Here is a 17,486-nt window from a genome sequence, read left to right as displayed (position 1 = left end):
GTCAAAAATCACTTGGCTGTAGATGTGCAAACTTATATCTGGGTCCTTGATTCTGTTGGTCGGTGTTTCTGAAACCAGAGTGACTGTTAATATTGAGAATTATCATTGAACATGGCTTATTGATTCCTGTTATTTTGCTAGTGTGATGGCATATTCTTAGAGTGAGCATAAATTCCTTGAATCTGTTGGTTTTTGGAAAGTTGTTTTTTCCCTTGATTATGGCAGATGATGTAGTTTTGCAGGATATAATGTGTCCAGGTTGACATCTGTGATCTTCCAGAGTTTGGAAAACATCATCCAAGCTCTTCTGGCTCTCAAAAGTCTTCATTGAAAATTCATGTGTCTGGGGACCCCTGCAGAAGAGGTAAAGCCAGAGAGGATGGAGGAAACCAGAAAACAAAACCCTCTAAATCAACATGAGCAAAGCTCATTTTTAACTCAGAGACTGAAGCAGCATGCACAAGGCCTGCCTAAGTCTGTAACAGGTCCTCTGTGCTTATGACGTCCAAGTTAGTGTTTTTATGGGATTCCCAAGGGTGTGAATAACTGAGCCTCTGTCTCTTGTGCCTTCTCTTGGGCTCTTTTCCTTTACTTGGTCTATTTTATCTGACTTTGATGTCATAGCTTTTGCTTTGTTTCATTATATTTTATTGTTTTATATATATATTTAAATGTATGAATTAATGAATGTAAACCTACCCACTAAGTAAAGGTAAAAGGAACTTTTAAAAAATTTTTATTTATTTATTTATTATTTATTTATTTATTATGTATACAATATAATTTATTATGTATACAATATAATTTATTATGTATACAATATGCCTGCAGGCCAGAAGAGGGCACCAGACCTCATTACAGATGGTTGTAAGCCACCATGTGGTTGCTGGGAATTGAACTCAGGACCTTTGGAAGAGCAGGCAGTGCTCTTAACCTCTGAGCCATCTCTCCAGCCCAAAAGGAACTTTTATTATACCTACTGGGAGAGGGAAAAATCAGTTTCTCTCAGTTGAATGACAATGATATATCATCCACTTTAGAGAAGACCTGATGTTCAGGGGTAGCTGACCAACAAATAATTGACTACAGATTTGTTGCTTGTGATAGTTTTTTGGATTCTCTCCCTCTCTCCTCTCTCTCTCCTTCTCCCTCTCTCTCTCTCTCTCTCTCTCTCTCTCTCTCTCCCTCTCTCTCTCTCTCTCTCTCTCTCTCTCTCTCTCTCTCTCTCTCTCTCTGTATGCACACGTTTATGTGTATGTTTATGTGTGAGGGTTTATTTGGTAACAGTTTGGTGTTCTGTTTCTGTTTTTATTAAGGTGATGTTTGTTTTCTGGGTTTTAGGCATTTTGTCGTATTGGGTTTTGGGGGTTTTTTTGAGAAAGAATTTAAAGTTGGATGGGGAGGGAGGAGGAGAGAATTTGGATGAACTTGTGAGAAGAAAATGATGAAAATATCTTTAAATCTAAAAAATTGTTTTAAATATTAAAATTAAAATACAGGTGTTATTCTAATGGGGCTGCCTTTTATATATGGCATGGTTCTTCTCTCAAAGCTTTTAATATCCTTTGTTCTACACATTTGGTGTTTTGAGTTTTGTGAGATGGGGAATTTTTTTCCTGGTCCTGTCTATTTGGTATGTGTGCCTCTTGCACCTTAATAGACACATCCTTCTTAGATTTCAGAAGTTTTATTCCATGACTGTGTTGAAAATATTTTTTGTACTTTTGACTTGAGTTTCTTCCCTTCCTATTTTGCCTGTGACTCATAGGATTGGGCTTTTCCTAGTGTTCCAGAGTTCCTACATGTTCCATTCCTGATGAATTTGTTTGGTATTTTTTTTATCTGAGTGATCCATTTCTTCTGCTTTGTATTGGAGTCCTGGTATACTCTCTTCCATTTGAGCCAATCTGATGGTGCAGCTTCCCACCAAACTTGTTTGATTTCCCAAGTCTTTTATAGTTTTATTTTAGCTCATATTTTCTTTGGAGAGTCTCTTTATAAAATTCTATTTTCATATCTTGAATGTTTTCATTATTTAACTGTTTTTACAGTCTTCATTCAGGCATTCATATCATTTTTCAATTTCTTGACATGCTTTCAATAGCTATTAAGATAAATTCTTTTTCTCAGGGAAGACTATGGTGAGAGTGTGAATTTATGGAGGAGACATATTATCTTAGTTATTTATGTTGTTTGTATTTTGTAATGGAACCTTGGCACCTGAAGTTAGGTCATTGGTGGAGTTTCTTGCTATGGATACCTGGTATCACTTTTGTTGAGAGGCTGATTGGATCTTTGTTTGTTGGTACCCCACTTTGTCAGGTTATAGGCCAGATAAATGTTGCTTGGGTTCAGTCTTGAGGCAACTTTATGTTAATGTGCAAACGGAGGGTCAGAAGGGTCCCAGCTCAGATAGGGATGGTTGTAACTTCTTAGCCTAGGAGCAAACCTCTATACGCTTAGAAGGTTCTTGCAGCTGATCTTTAGAAGTCTGTGGAGGGTTCTTTGTTTTTCACAGGTGATCTTTGGGTAGCAGGGGCTGGTATCACAGTGGGAGTGGGGCAGGAGGCAGGATGCTACGCCTTCCTAACATGCAGGTGTATGGTATGGAGGCCCAGCTGAGGGTCCATATCTGGAGTCAGGGTTGCAAGATGTCATGTAGTTCTGGTGCTTCTTGATGGATGAAGTGGTGGACTGGTCTGGGGCAGGGGTTGCTACATGTGGTATGGTCACAGGACACCATGCATGCTCCAGCCTGAGCTGTGCACTGGGGTGTAGTAAGCAGGTGGGTGGATTGACTCTGCTGGTCCCATCTGACTTCCTGGGTCTCAAGACTCTACATTGTGTCATAGCGGCATGGTGGATAGTGTCCCATGCCTCAGTTTTTATTGTCTTTTTGCTTTCTTGTTTAGATTTTTCAGTTCAAAACCTTGACCCTGTGTCACATAAATAGCTGGTGAGAACCTTTTTTGCCTCTATTCTATATGCTCTTGGTGTCCTTTGCTCTACAGAAACCTTTAGTTTCATGAGGGCCCATTTATCATTTCTTCCTTTTCCAATGAATTCAAATATTTTTCCTATTTTCTCTCTATGAGAATCAGTATATCAGGTTTATGTTTCACTCCTTGACCCCTTTGGGTTTGAGCTTGTGCAGGTAAAAGGATCAATTTTCACTTTTTTACATATAGTTGGACGTTAGGCAACACAGGTTTAATCCCAGCACTGGGGAAGCAGGTGGGATTCTTTGCACTCAAGGCCAGATTAATGTACATAGGGAGTTTCAGGCCAGCCAGGGCTACATAATGAGACCCAATCTCAAATCAGTTGAAAATATTTAAGTGTATGTGTTTAACACACATGTGTAGATGCCCACAGAACTCAGAAAAAGAAGTGCCATATTCCCTTGAGTGGGAGTTACAGTTGGTTGTGAGTTACCCAACATGGGTGCTGGGAACTACTTGGATCTTACTGAAGAGCAACAAGGGTTCTTAGCCACTGAACCATTTCTGCTGCCCTAATACGTGGTCTATATTCTTTTTTTGTATGTGTTAATAAAAACAATGTAGGAATATGTTCTGCGGCTATTGGATGGGTTGTTCTCTAAGTGGTTTTCAAATCCATTCAGCCTATTGTTAAGGAACATTATTTTCAGGTCTGTGACTTTTGTTTATGCTGCATTTATTTAATGCTGTGAAGCTGTGTTACTGTGCCTGTCTAAAACACCTGATGGTCTGATAAAGAGCTTAATAGCCAATAGCAAGGCAGGAGCAAGGATAGGCGGGGCTAACAGGCAGAGAGGATAAATAGAAGGAGAACCAAAAAATGAGGAGGGCAAGGAGCAAACAAGAGAACAAGGAGAGGAGGATACTAGAGGCCAGCCACCCAGCTACACAGCAAGCCACGGAGAAAGAAGGAAAGAAAGGTACACAGAAATAGAGAAGGATAAAAGCCTAGAGGCATAAGGTAGTCTGGATAATTTAAGTTATGGAAAAACTGGCAAGAAACAAGCCAAGCTAAGGTTGGGCATTCATAACTAAGAATAAACCTCTGTGTGTGATTTATTTGGGAGCTGGGTGGCGCCCCCTAAATCCGAAAGAATGAAACATCATGCCATTTAGCTTAGAAGATTCTTAGATTATTAAGACAAAAATTGAGCATCTATCTCTTGTCAAATGTGTGGTAGTGTTTTGAAATTCTATGCTGCTAGAAATGGAAAGATGGTTCAGTGGTTAAGAGCACCTAGGCTGTTACAGAGGACCCCAGGTTCAGTTCCCACACCCACATCATAGGATTCACAATCATCTGTATGTCTGTAACTTCAGCTCCAGGTGGTGGGGCTTGAGTGATGCCTCAGTGGTTGGGGGCTCGCTGCTATTGCACAGTGAAATGGCACAGGTGGATTCCAGCACCCCCACCAGGTAGTTCACACCTGTTTGTAACTCAGCCCAGGTGATCCAGCACCCTGTTTTCGAATTCATAGGCACCTATGATTACATGTTCATATCGACACAGAAACATGCATAATTTAAAATAATCCCCTTTTAAAGTATGAAAGACGTATTCTTTTGTTATTTTTTAAAAGTGATTTTGTTGGTCTAAAGTTGAGTGATTGGTTATTCCAAAGTGATTGAATGGATAGTAAGGCTGGAGATTTGTGGAAGATGAATCTTATGAAAAATCTTTGTGATCAAGCTGGTTAAAATTAGAAAGTAATTAAAGTGTCTTTGAGACACTTTAATTGAGCATCCATCTTAAAGATACAAGTCTGCAGGATAGTAACTTACTTGCTGCCTTACTCCATGAATAGTTTTATTCTGGAATTTGACAAAATAAATCTTTATTTGAACATTCTTGAAACTATTGAATGGAGATGAACATTAGACTTGTCTTCCACAAAATTTATTATGCTCAACAAATGATCCTAGGACATCACTGAATTACATTTGTGTCACTATGCTAATGTGCCCCCCCCCAAAACCATATGAGGGCTATAGAGGTGTCTCAAGTACTGAGAACATATACTGCTCTTGGAAAGGAAATTGGTTCTATTTTCAGTACCTACATGGGGGCTCATAGCTGCCTGTAACAAACTCTGGGGAGCTGGTACCCTCTGTGGTTCACTAGACGCATGTGTTGCACATATGTTCATGCAAACTCACTCACATACATAAAAGTAAATTTAAAATATATGAAACTCAAAGAGAAACCTAATATTCCTGATCTGATCCCAACTCATAATCTTAGAAGATTGGACTAGGCACTGGGTTTTTCTTGTCAATTGCGTGACTCTTCTAGTGAATCTCCTCTTGTCTTTAACCACAGTGTGTTGACATGAATGAAGGACTCCTCCCTTCTGTAAGTGGCATTGCTCATGGTGTGCTATCAAAGCAGTACAAAAGTAACTAACTGTGGTAGTTAGAATGTGATTGGCCCACAGAATCCCATAGGGTGCAGCACTATTAGGAAGTGCGGCTTTGTCAGAGTAGGTATGACCTTGTTGGAGTAAGGTGTCACTGTGGGGGCAGGCTTTGAGGTTTGCTGTGCTCAGGATACCACCTAGTATTTCGTTTGACTTCCTGTTGCTGTCATGCTCCCTGCCATGACTGAACCTCTGAAACTGTAAGCAAGCTCCCCAAATGTTTTCCTTATAAGAGTTGCCATGGTCATGGTGTCTCTTCACAGCAACAGAAACCCCAACAAATACACTAACACATACAGCCGCCTCAAGCAACATAATTTTCTAGGTGGTAGTGTTCTCTGTCTTGAAGTGTTTTTATCTATAAGTAATGTCACTGAAAGAACCCGTTATAGGTTTCTGATAGCACGAAGATCTTATTCTCGGACAAGGTAAAGAATTCCTGTAATACCAGTGGAGAAACTCTTCCTAGGGCAGCCAGTCCCTACATCAGAAAGAGGAGATGTTGACTGAAATACAGGGAAGGTTTTTGTCTGTCTTCGCCCTAAGCCAGGTTGTGCTAAGACAGATATGTAATTCAAGTAAATGCCTCAAGATTGATCAAGTCAGATTGCCTTTAGTGGCCTGTTGGAAAAGAAATTCCATGTTAAAGATGAACCCAGAGTGGGATTCAAGGCTTCTCAATCTTTGCATCTTAATTGCCACTGCTAAAGGCTCTGCACTCCGACATGGAGTACACAGAATAATTACAAACATCGGGGAGAGGTAGAGGTGGTGTCTATTTTAAGCCCTTACAACACAGGCTGAAGTAAAGCTTCAGAGCTTTGAGTCTGTATCTTCCAACTTCAGGGAGTCCCTAGACTCCTCAAACGGTGCTCCTGTTGAAATTTCATGTCACACTGACAAGAAAAAGCTTCCCAGAAGCTTAGACATGGAGTCATTCCTTTTGATACAGAACAAGGCTATCACAAAGAGGCAGCTACTCGCTTGTGTATCCCTGCGCTTCTAACTCAACAAGACAAGGCAAGAAATTAAACCTCTAGATCCACATTATCCCTGTGCCAGATAACTTACTAGCCTACCAGGGAGGGAAGGAGTCTGTATCACGAATGATTTGTGCTGTTTGTGCATAAGCACAATGACTGGATATTACGTTACGAGAGAATTAAACAGGCTGGGTAAAATGGGTAAACTCCTCATCTGGCCTGTTCTTGAATTGCCTGCCTCTTGATTCTTCTGAAAGACCCTGGCTAAGAAACATGATCCAGAGACTGCCTAATAGTTTTATTATTCTTTCTGAGCACTGTGTGCCCTCAAAGCTTTATTGGTCTATAGCACAGGACAACTCAACTGTTTGATCATGAGGACACCATAATGTAGAGATGATGTCTCCTGAGAGTGGAGGCACTGGCCTAGCTCCTGGTAAGGTTCTCACATGGCGGGGACATGGCCAAAAGAGGAATTGTTGACTGGGCTTTGTGGGAGGCCATGGATTTAGACTTGGTGCATTGAACTGAGGCCAATGCACCAAAACCACTATAGTGTTATCATAGTAGCTGAGCTTGGCTAGCAAAAGGCCCTGTAGTCAGCTAATTGCTTAAGGTAGAAACAACATATTCTATACTAATTGACTAGGGGATTATGTTCTGGCCAATGAATCGCTCTCTGCTTCTGTTTTCCTACCAGTGTTGTCTGATCACTGTCAGGAGTTGAAAACCTGCCTGATTCAAATCTGTTGTGGTTTTGACAGTCAACTCCAGTAAACAAGATAAGGAGATTGTCCTCAACTGTAGCTGTAGCTTGCCTCTAGAATCCGTGGTTTCAGAATCCAGTGAGATGCTCCAGTGTTTTCTATATGGGCACAGGGGCTAATGATTCTAATTGGGAATACGAGCTATCAGAACACTTGAGGATCTGACCCGAGTCAGGATAACTGGCTTTCAAATATGAAAAGGTAATGAAGCAAGAGATTGGCCAAAGCCTTGGTCACACCTAGTTTTTACTGCATGAGGTGTGTGTGATATTAATGATAGTAGAGGGGAGAGAGAAAGGACACACATATATTGTTTTGAGGAATGAACCAAACATACTAACTAGTAGCAAGGAGATACATTTTGAGTATTTCTTTACCATTGAGCTGCTAATATTTGATCGGTATTGAAGGAAGCAAGTGTCTGTAGTTGATGCTGCTAGAGTTCTTCATGTTGCATTTGTGTTATGAACCAAAATTCTAGGTGGAAAATGGCTGATTTACTGGATCTACTAAAGGGAGCCCTGTTTCAGAAAACAATTAGCTTCCTTTGCTTGTGATTTTCCACCAGTTATAAAATGTATAATTTAGTACTGTATGGTTTTTCTGTGTTAAAGAATGATGGTTTAGCTCATTAAGAGCAGCCCAGCATTATGGGCCACTTGGTAATGTTTAGAAAGGTTGTCAGCCTGTGTGGGGCTGTTTCCTTAACTGGAAAATAGGATGACCATGCTAGTTGAAGGGATTATGTAGAAGTTCAAGGAAGATGGCAGGTGACAGACACTGCTAAGCATATGAAGTAGGTGAGCAAACATTTAAATTACTTCCTTCTTGCTAATCATTTGTATTCACCAACAAAGGGTCTAAAGCAGTAATTATCATATACTAGACAGAGGTTAAGTTTGAACACATGGCTGACACACACTATGCCAGCACTGCCCATTCCCTAATCAGAAGAATCACCTGCCCCCCTTCCACTGATTACAAGCCATTTTTCAATCTTCTTTCTGGAGAATAATAATTTTAAAAAGCTTAAAATATATTTAATGTGTATGAGTGTTTTATGTACATGTATGCATGGATTTTTGTGAACTACTTGTGGGCAGTGCCCATTGAAGCCAAAGAGGGCATCAGATACCCTGAGACTGGATTTATAGATAGTTGTGAGCCACCACCTGTGTTGTGGGAAGTGGAGTGTGTCTTCTGAAAGAGCATCCAGTGCTCTTAAGTGCTGGGTCATTTCTCCTGGACCTCCCTGGAGATTTTTTTACATCAGTGGCTTTGAGATGGGGGCCTCAGAATCTGTATGTTTGATAAAGATTTTAAGTAACTATCTTCTAGGAAGTCTGGAAAGCAATGCTAACAGAAATTCTCAAGCTTTGATGGGCAAACAAGTGGGCTGTTGTGTTAAAAACGTAGAAAAATCAGTGGGCCAGGAGTAGAACCTAGAAGCTGTTTCTAGCTTGCTTTGACATTCCAGAGACACAGGATTCTGGGGTGTATTTGAATAGGGAGGGTCCTTAAACTCAAGGTGATTGCACCAGCAATTATATGGAACATATCTTAAAACTCAGGGAGTAGGGAAGTGACTCAAGCAAAGCTGTCGATCTATAGATGGGGTGACATGGGATGCCCTCTGTGTGCTGTGAATGTTTATTACCATTGCCTAATAAAGAAGCTGCTTTGATCTATGGCAGGGCAGAATAGAGTCAGGCAGGGGATACCTAAACTGAATGCAGGAAAAAAGAAGGTAGCGTCAGGGAGACACCACGTAACTGCTGAACGAGAAGGATGACAAAACCTTACTGGATTAATTTAAGATGTAAGAGCTAGCTAGGAATGTGGCCAAGCAGTGTTGTAATTAATATGGCTTCGGTGTGATTATTTGGGCCTGGGCGGCCAGAAAACTGAAGCACAATCTCTGATTATATAGTGGTGCCCACCATTTGGAACATGAATCCACATAAGACCTAAAAAAGCTTTTTGTGGAGGGGGCTTCCTTACTCAGTGTTATCAGCAAAAACTGTGCAGCTTCTTTGAGATACGGTTTCCTGGTTCATACTGGTAACATGAATAGCTTGGCTCTTTCAGGAGGCCAAGCACTTGAATGGGGTTTGTGGGAGTGTGCTGCAAGTTACTTGGTGGCAGCATGGGCCAACCACTTCTGAGAGTTGGTATGGTAAACATGGCTCCCAGAGCTGGCAGTAAATGGACCTCTGCCATGTTGGAAAGCTGAGGAGAGTGAAACCAACAGCCAAAGGGGCCACTCTGGTCCTAGCCATGCCTGCTTAACAGTTTACAACAGTGATCAAAAAAGGATTACAGATACCCAATAATGGCAGATTCAAACGGAAATAAACCTCTGAATGAGACACAATGTGTTTAAAAAATGTACATAGGTTTAAGAAAAAAAAGAAAATGGGTATAGAGTTTTAAAAAATAAAGTCTTTAAAAAAAGTAAAAGTAATATATAAGTACAGTCATAGATTAAAAGAGTAAAGAAATTATTAAAAAGAAATAGAGTAAAAACAGCCATGTAAAGATGGAAAATAAACAAAGAATATGGATTATGTATATTAGTTTTCTTTGAATGTTTTTACTGTGAATGAGCTAACTACAGAGAGAGATTTCATTGTACAGGCTGCTAGGCTAAACCAACAAATATATTTTAAAGGAATCTTGACTTCAAAATTTGAGTCGAAGGAAATGTTACTTTAGAAAAGAGGTTCTGCTTTTGTTTCCACAGAGGATGGGAACCTGTGGATTCCTTCTAGGCTAATGTAGTTTGATAGAACAAGATCCCCTGAAAGGTTTCCATGAACACTAAAAATTCTATGCCCAACAAACAGCAGGAAGCAGCTTGGAGGAAATAACACCCAAATTCCCAAAATGATTGTTTTCATTTAAAATGGATTGATTATAAGTGGTTAATGGTCACAGTCAATCTCTTTCTAAAAATACGAGGGTAAATGATATAGAAATGAATTCTTTACATTGGTATGGGCTCTGGTTTATTGATACACATTTAAGGTCAATTTTTTTTAATTTTTTTTCTCATGGTTTATTTTTTTTTATATTTAAAAATTTCCATCTCCTTTCCTCCTCCTCCCCCCTCCCTCCGCTCCTCCTCCCCCTTCCCTCCCCTCCTTCTTCCCCTTCCCTCCCCTTCGCTCCACCCATACCTCCCCTCCCTCCCTCTCAAGGCCAAGGAGCCATCAGGGTTCCCCACTCTATGCTAAGTCCAAGGTCCTCCCCACTCCCCCCAGGTCCAGGAAGGTGATCGACCAAGCTGAGAAGGCTCCCACAGAGCCCGTCCATGCAGAAGAATCAGAGCCCAGCGCCATTGTCCTTTGCTTCTCAGTCAGCCCCCGCTGTTGGCCACATTCAGAGAGACGGGTTTGGTCGCATGATCCATCAGTCCCATTCCAACTGGAGTTGGTGATCTCCCTTTAGTTCTGTCCCACCTTCTCCATGAGTGAACGCACCCCTCACGTTCCTGACTTTCTCCCTCATGTTCTCGCTCCTTCTGCTCCTCATCAGGACCTTGGGAGCTCAGTCCAGTGCTCCAATGTGGGGCTCAGTCACCTTCCCCATCTGTCGCCAGCTGGAGGTTCCCTCACAGTCCTGACTTTCTTTCCCATGTTCTCTCTCCTTCTGCTCCTTGGGAGCTCAGTCTGGTGCTCCAATGTGGGGCTCTGTCATTTTCTTCATCTATCGTCAGGTGGAGGTTCTATGGTGATATGCAAGAAATTCATCAGTATGGCTATAGGAACTGGCCTTTTCAGGCTCCCTCTCAGCTGCCCAAGGAACTAACTGGGGGCGTCTCCCTGGAAACCTGGGAACCCCTCTAGGGTCAAGTCTCTTGACAACCCTCAGATAGCTCCTTAAATTAAGATATATGCTTCCCTGCTCCCATATCCACCCTTCCTATATCCCAAGCACCCCATTCCTCCGAGCTTCCCCCATTCTCCCCTTCACACTTTTCTCTCCCCATCTTCCCTTGGCCCAGTCTCGCCCAACCCTCAAGTTCCCAATTTTGCCTGGCGATCGTGTCTACTTCCAATATCCAGGAGGATTACTATATCTTTTTTTGGGAGTTCACCTTCTTATTATCTTCTCAAGGATCCCAAATTTATAGGCTCGATGTCCTTTAATTATGGCTCGAAACCGATTATGAGTGAGTACATCCCATGTTCATCTTTTTGGGTCTGGGTTACCTCACTCAGAATAGTGTTTTCTATTTCCATCCATTTGCCTGCAAAATTCAAGATGTCATTGTTTTTTACCGCTGAGTAGTATTCTAGCATGTATATATTCCACAGTTTCTTCATCCATTCTTCCACTGAAGGGCATCGAGGTTGTTTCCAGGATCTGGCTATTACAAATAATGCTGCTATGAACATAGATGAGCATATGCTTTTGTTGTATGATTGGGTATCTCTTGGGTAGATTCCCAAGAGTGGAATTGCTGGGTCCTGGGGTAGGTTGATCCCGAATTTCCTGAGAAACCGCCACACTGCTTTCCAAAGTGGTTGCACAAGTGTGCATTCCCACCAGCAATGGATGAGTGTACCCCTCACCCCACAACCTCTCCAGCAAAGGTTATTATTGGTGTTTTGGATTTTAGCCAATCTGACAGGTGTAAGATGATATCTCAAAGTTGTTTTGATTTGCATTTCCCTGATAGCTAGGGAGGTTGAGCATGACCTTAAGTGTCTTTGGGCCCTTCGAACTTCTTCTGTTGAGAATTCTCTGTTCAGTTCAGCGCCCCATTTTTTTAATTGGGTTAATTGGCATTTTACCGTCTAGTCTCTTGAGTTCCTTATATATTTTAGAGATCAGACCTTTGTCAGTTGCAGGGTTGGTGAAGATCTTTTCCCAGTCAGTAGGCTGCCTTTGTGTCTTAGTGACAATGTCCTTTGCTTTACAGAAGCTGCTCAACTTCAGGAGGTCCCATTTGTTCAATGTTGCCCTTAATGTCTGTGCAGCTGGGGTTATGCGCAGGAAACGGTTCCCTGTGCCCATTTGTTGTAGAGTACTTCCTACTTTCTCCTCTATCAAGCTCAATGTGTTCAGATTAATATTGAGGTCTTTAATCCATTTGGACTTGAGTTTTGTGCATGGTGATAGATATGGATCTACTTTCATTCTTCTACAGGTTGACATCCAGTTATGCCAGCACCATTTGTTGAAGATGCCCTCTTTCTTCCATTGTGTACTTTTGGCTCCTTTATCAAAAATCAGGTGTTCGTAGGTTTGTGGTTTAAGATCCGGGTCTTCTATACGATTCCATTGGTCAACTTCTCTGTTTTTATGCCAATACCAAGCTGCTTTCAATACTGTAGCTTTGTAATAGAGTTTGAAGTCAGGGATGGTAATGCCTCCAGAAGTACCTTTATTGTATAAGATTTTTTTTGGCTATCCTGGGTTTCTTGTTTTTCCATATAAAGTTGATTATTGTCCTCTCAATCTCTGTGAAGAATTTTAATGGGACCTTGATTGGGATTGCATTGAATCTATAGATTGCTTTTGGTAGAATTGCCATTTTTACTATGTTGATCCTCCCAATCCACGAGCAGGGGAGATCCTTCCATTTTCTGGTATCCTCTTCAATTTCTTTCTTCAAAGACTTAAAGTTCTTGTCAAATAAATCCTTCACTTCCTTGGTTAGAGATACTCCCAGATATCTTATGCTATTTGTGGCTATTGTGAAAGGTGATACTTCTCTGATTTCCCTCTCTGCTTCCTTATCCTTTGTGTATAGGAGGGCAACTGATTTTTTGGAGTTGATCTTGTAACCTGCCACGTTACTGAAGGAGTTTATCAGCTGTAGGAGTTCTTTGGTGGAGTTTTTGGGGTCGCTTATGTATACTATCATATCATCTGCAAATAATGAAAGTTTAACTTCTTCCTTTCCAAATTGAATCCCCTTGATTCCCTTATGTTGTCTTATTGCTATTGCTAGAACTTCAAGCACTATATTGAAGAGATAAGGAGAGAGTGGACAGCCTTGTCGTGTACCTGAATTTAGTGGGATAGCCTTGAGTTTCTCTCCATTTAATTTGATGTTAGCTGTCGGCTTGCTGTAAATAGCTTTTATTATATTTAGGAATGACCCTTGTATCCCTAATCTCTCCAAAACTTTTATCATAAAAGGGTGCTGAATTTTGTCAAATGCTTTTTCAGCATCTAATGAGATGACCATATGGTTTTTTTCCTTCAGTTTATTTATATGATGGATTACATTGATAGATTTTTGTATGTTGAACCAGCCCTGCATCTCTGGGATGAAGCCTACTTGATCGTAGTGGATAATTTTTCTAATGTGTTCTTGGATTCGGTTTGCCAGTATTTTATTGAGAATTTTTGCGTCAATGTTCATGAGTGAGATAGGCCTGTAATTCTCTTTCTTGGTTGAGTCTTTGTGTGGTTTAGGTATCAGGGTAACTGTAGCTTCATAGAAGGAATTTGGCAGTGACTCTTGTGTTTCTATATTATGAAATACCTTAAGGAGTATAGGTATTAGGTCTTCTTGGAAGTTCTGGTAGAATTCCGCATTGAAACCATCTGGTCCTGGGCTCTTTTTGGTAGGGAGGTTTCTGATAACAGTTTCTAATTCTTCGCGACTAACAGGACGATTTAGAGCATTTACCTGGTCCTGGTTTAACTTTGGTATATGGTATTTATCTAAAAAACTGTCCATTTCTTTTACATTTTCCAATTTTGTGGCATACAGGCTTTGTAGTAAGATCTAATGATTCTCTGAATTTCCTCTGTGTCTGTGGTTATGTCCCCCTTTTCATTTCTGATCTTAATAATTTGCGTGTTCTCCCTCTGCCGTTTGATTAGTTTGGCTAAGGGTTTGTCAATCTTGTTGATTTTCTCCAAGAACCAGCTTCTTGTTTCATTGATTCTTTGGATTGTTTTCTGTGTTTCTATTTTGCTGATTTCTGCCCTCAGTTTGATTATTTCCAGTCTTCTACTTCTCCTAGGTGAGTCTGCTTCTTTTTTTTCCAGAGCTTTCAGGTGTGCTGTTAAGTCACCAATGAGTGCTTTCTCCGTTTTCTTTAAGTGGGCACTTAGTGCTATGAACTTTCCTCTTAGCACTGCTTTCATTGTGTCCCATAGGTTTGAGTATGTTGTGTCTTTGTTTTCATTAAATTCAAGAAAGACTTTAATTTCTTTCTTTATTTCTTCCTTGACCCAGGTGTGGGTCAGTAGTTGACTGTTCAGTTTCCATGAGTTTGTGGGCTTTCTGGGGGTAGCATTGTTGTTGAATTCTAATTTTAATCCATGGTGATCCGATAAGACACAGGTGGTTACTAATATTTTTTTGTAACTGTGGAAGTTTGCTTTGTTACCAAGTATATGGTCAATTTTCGAAAAGGTTCCATGAGCCGCAGAGAAGAAGGTATATTCTTTCCTATTTGGGTGGAATGTTCTATAGATGTCTGTTAAGTCCATTTGGTTCATTACCTCCATTAAGTCTTTCAATTCTCTGTTAGGTTTCTGTCTGATTGACCTGTCCATTGGTGAGAGAGGAGTGTTGAAGTCTCCAACTATTAGTGTGTGTGGTTTGATGGCTGCCTTGAGTTCTAGAAGTGTTTCTTTTACATAAGTGGGAGCTTTTATATTGGGGGCATAGATATTCAGGATTGAGACTTCATTCTGATGGATTTTTCCTGTTATGAGTATAAAGTGTCCCTTTCCATCTCTTCTGATTGATTTTAGTTTGAAGTCAACTTTGTTGGAAATTAGTATGGCCACACCTGCTTGTTTCTTAGGGCCATTTGCTTGATAAACCTTTTCCCAACCCTTTACTCTGAGTAGGTGTCTGTCTTTGTGGTTGAGGTTTGTTTCTTGTAAACAGCAAAATGTTGGATTCTGTTTTCGTATCCAGTCTCTTAGCCTGTGCCTTTTTATAGGTGAATTGAGTCCATTGATATTAAGTGATATTAATGACCAGTGGTTGTTAACTTCAGTCATTTTTAGTAGTAGAGTTTGTGTGTTTCCCTTCTTCTAGTTGTGCTGGTGAAGGGTCGCTAGATGCCTGAGTTATTGTGGGTGTTGTTGGACTCCTTGGTTTGTGATTTTCCTTCTATTACTTTCTGCAAGGCTGGATTTGTGGCTGCGTATTGTTTAAATCTGTTTTTGTCCTGGAATATCTTGTTTTCTCCATCAATGGTGAATGCAAGCTTTGCTGGGTATAGTAGTCTAGGCTTGCATCCATGTTCCCTTAGTGTCTGTAGCACATCTATCCAAGCTCTTCTGGCTTTCATGGTTTCCATTGAGAAATCAGGTATAATTCTGATAGGTTTCCCTTTATATGTTAGTTGACCTTTTTCCTTTGCAGCTCTTAATATCTGTTCTTTATTCTGTATGTTTTGTGTTTTGATTATTATATGGCATGGGGATGCTTTCTTTTGATCCAGTCTATTTGGTGTTCTGTAGGCTTCTTGTACCTTCATAGGAACATCCTTCTTTAGGTTGGGGAAGTTTTCTTCTATAATTTTGTTGAATATGTTTTCTGGGCCTTTGAGTTGTAATTCTTCTCCTTCTTCTACCCCAATTATTCTTAGGTTTGGTCTTTTCATGGTGTCCCAGATTTCCTGAATGTTTTGTGTTAAGAATTTGTTAGATTTGTTTAGTTCTTTAATCTGTGAGTTTATTTCCTCTATAGTATCTTCAGAGTCTGAGATTCTTTCTTCCATCTCTTGTATTCGGTTGGAAATACTTGTCTCTGAAGTTTCTGTTCGTTTACTCAGAGTTTCCATTTCCAGTCGTCCCTCAGATTGTGTTTTCTTCAATACCTCCATTTCATTTATCAGGTCTTGTACTGTTTCCCTTACCTGTTTGATTGCTTTTTCTTGTTTTTCTTGTTTTTCTTGGGTATCTTTGAGAGATTTATTTATTTCGTCTACCTTTTTGTTTGTCATCTCCATTTCTTTATGGCAGTTTTTTACCTCCTGTTTAAGGTCCTCTATTATTTTCATAAAGTACTGTTTAAGGTCGGATTCTTCTATATCTTCTGGGGTAAGGTGTTCAATTCTTGTTTTTTCGGGATGTCTGGATTGTGGTGATGTCATGTTGCCTTTCATGTTGTTGGAGGAGCTCCTGCATTGGCGCCTGCCCATCTCTTCCTTCAAAAGGAGCCCGGAGGCGTTTGGTGTCCTAGACCAATCTTTGCTGTGACTGAAACTGGTTGGATCTCCCCAGTGTCAGAGGAGGACCTATTCCTTGCGTCACAATCTGAAGAAGCCCGCACTCCCTTGCAGGAATCCCCAGACCTGCCTGGAGGCCAGAGTCTGATTCCTCTGGGTGGATGGCCTTAGAACAGGAGCAGGACACCAGTTCAGGTGGAACTGAACTGGTGGAATACCACACAGCGAACCTGGCAGCACAATCTGAAGGAGCCCGCACCCCTCTGCAGGAATCCTCAGACCTGCCTGGAGGCCAGAGTCTGACCCCTTTGGGTGGATGGCCTTAGAACTGGAGCAGGACACCTGAGAACACTAGGGAAAGCTTGGGAGACACAGGGACGGGAGAAACAGACACAAGCCTGCAGAGGGAAGTGGGGGTAGGGGGTCTGTGCTCTCTTCCAGGGCAGGTTGCCCCAGGGTCCGCATTCACTCACCAGTTCAGATGGAATGTCAGTGCACAGGATCAGGGATTCCAGGCAGCCCAGGGTTGCAGCCCAGACAAAAGGGCCAAGGTGGGGGCAGGGCGGGATGGAATACCACACAGCGAACCTGGCAGCACAATCTGAAGGAGCCCGCATCCCTCCGCAGGAATCCTCAGACCTGCCTGGAGGCCAGAGTCTGACCCCTTTGGGTGGATGGCCTTAGAACTGGAGCAGGACACCTGAGAACAACTAAGAAAATATCACTGGTGCTACTGTGTTGAGAGGTCAGCGAGGTATGAAAGTGCATCTCCAGAAGTCGTCATCAGGACTGCAGTGTCCCAAAGAATGATGGATCCTCTGGCAGACTGTGAGGTCCCCTTGCAGGCCAAGCAGCTCTCAGACAAAGGCCTACCTTGCCCCAGGCAGGCCAATGTAGGAGGGGACCTCCCACGGGCCTGGGTGCACTCAATTCCAGGTCCCCAGAGCCCAAACAGGCTGAGCTGTGGGATTTTGTGGCCCCAAAGACGGGAGGATGAGGCGGGGGAAGGGGGGAGGATTCTGGGTGCAAGCTGGGAAGGGACAGGGAGAGAGAGGCAGTATCCGGGGAGAATAACCCCTGCAGGAAGAGCAGGAAGTGTGCTGGTGGCAGGGGGAGTTGTGGAATGTCGGTGGTCCCTCTCCAGGCAGCTGCCGCGGTT

Source organism: Arvicola amphibius, chromosome 3, assembly GCF_903992535.2.
Source record: "Arvicola amphibius chromosome 3, mArvAmp1.2, whole genome shotgun sequence".
Taxonomy (NCBI): Eukaryota; Metazoa; Chordata; class Mammalia; order Rodentia; family Cricetidae; genus Arvicola; species Arvicola amphibius.
The sequence above is the reverse complement of the archived record's forward strand: the minus strand, read 5'-3'. Positions refer to the sequence as shown.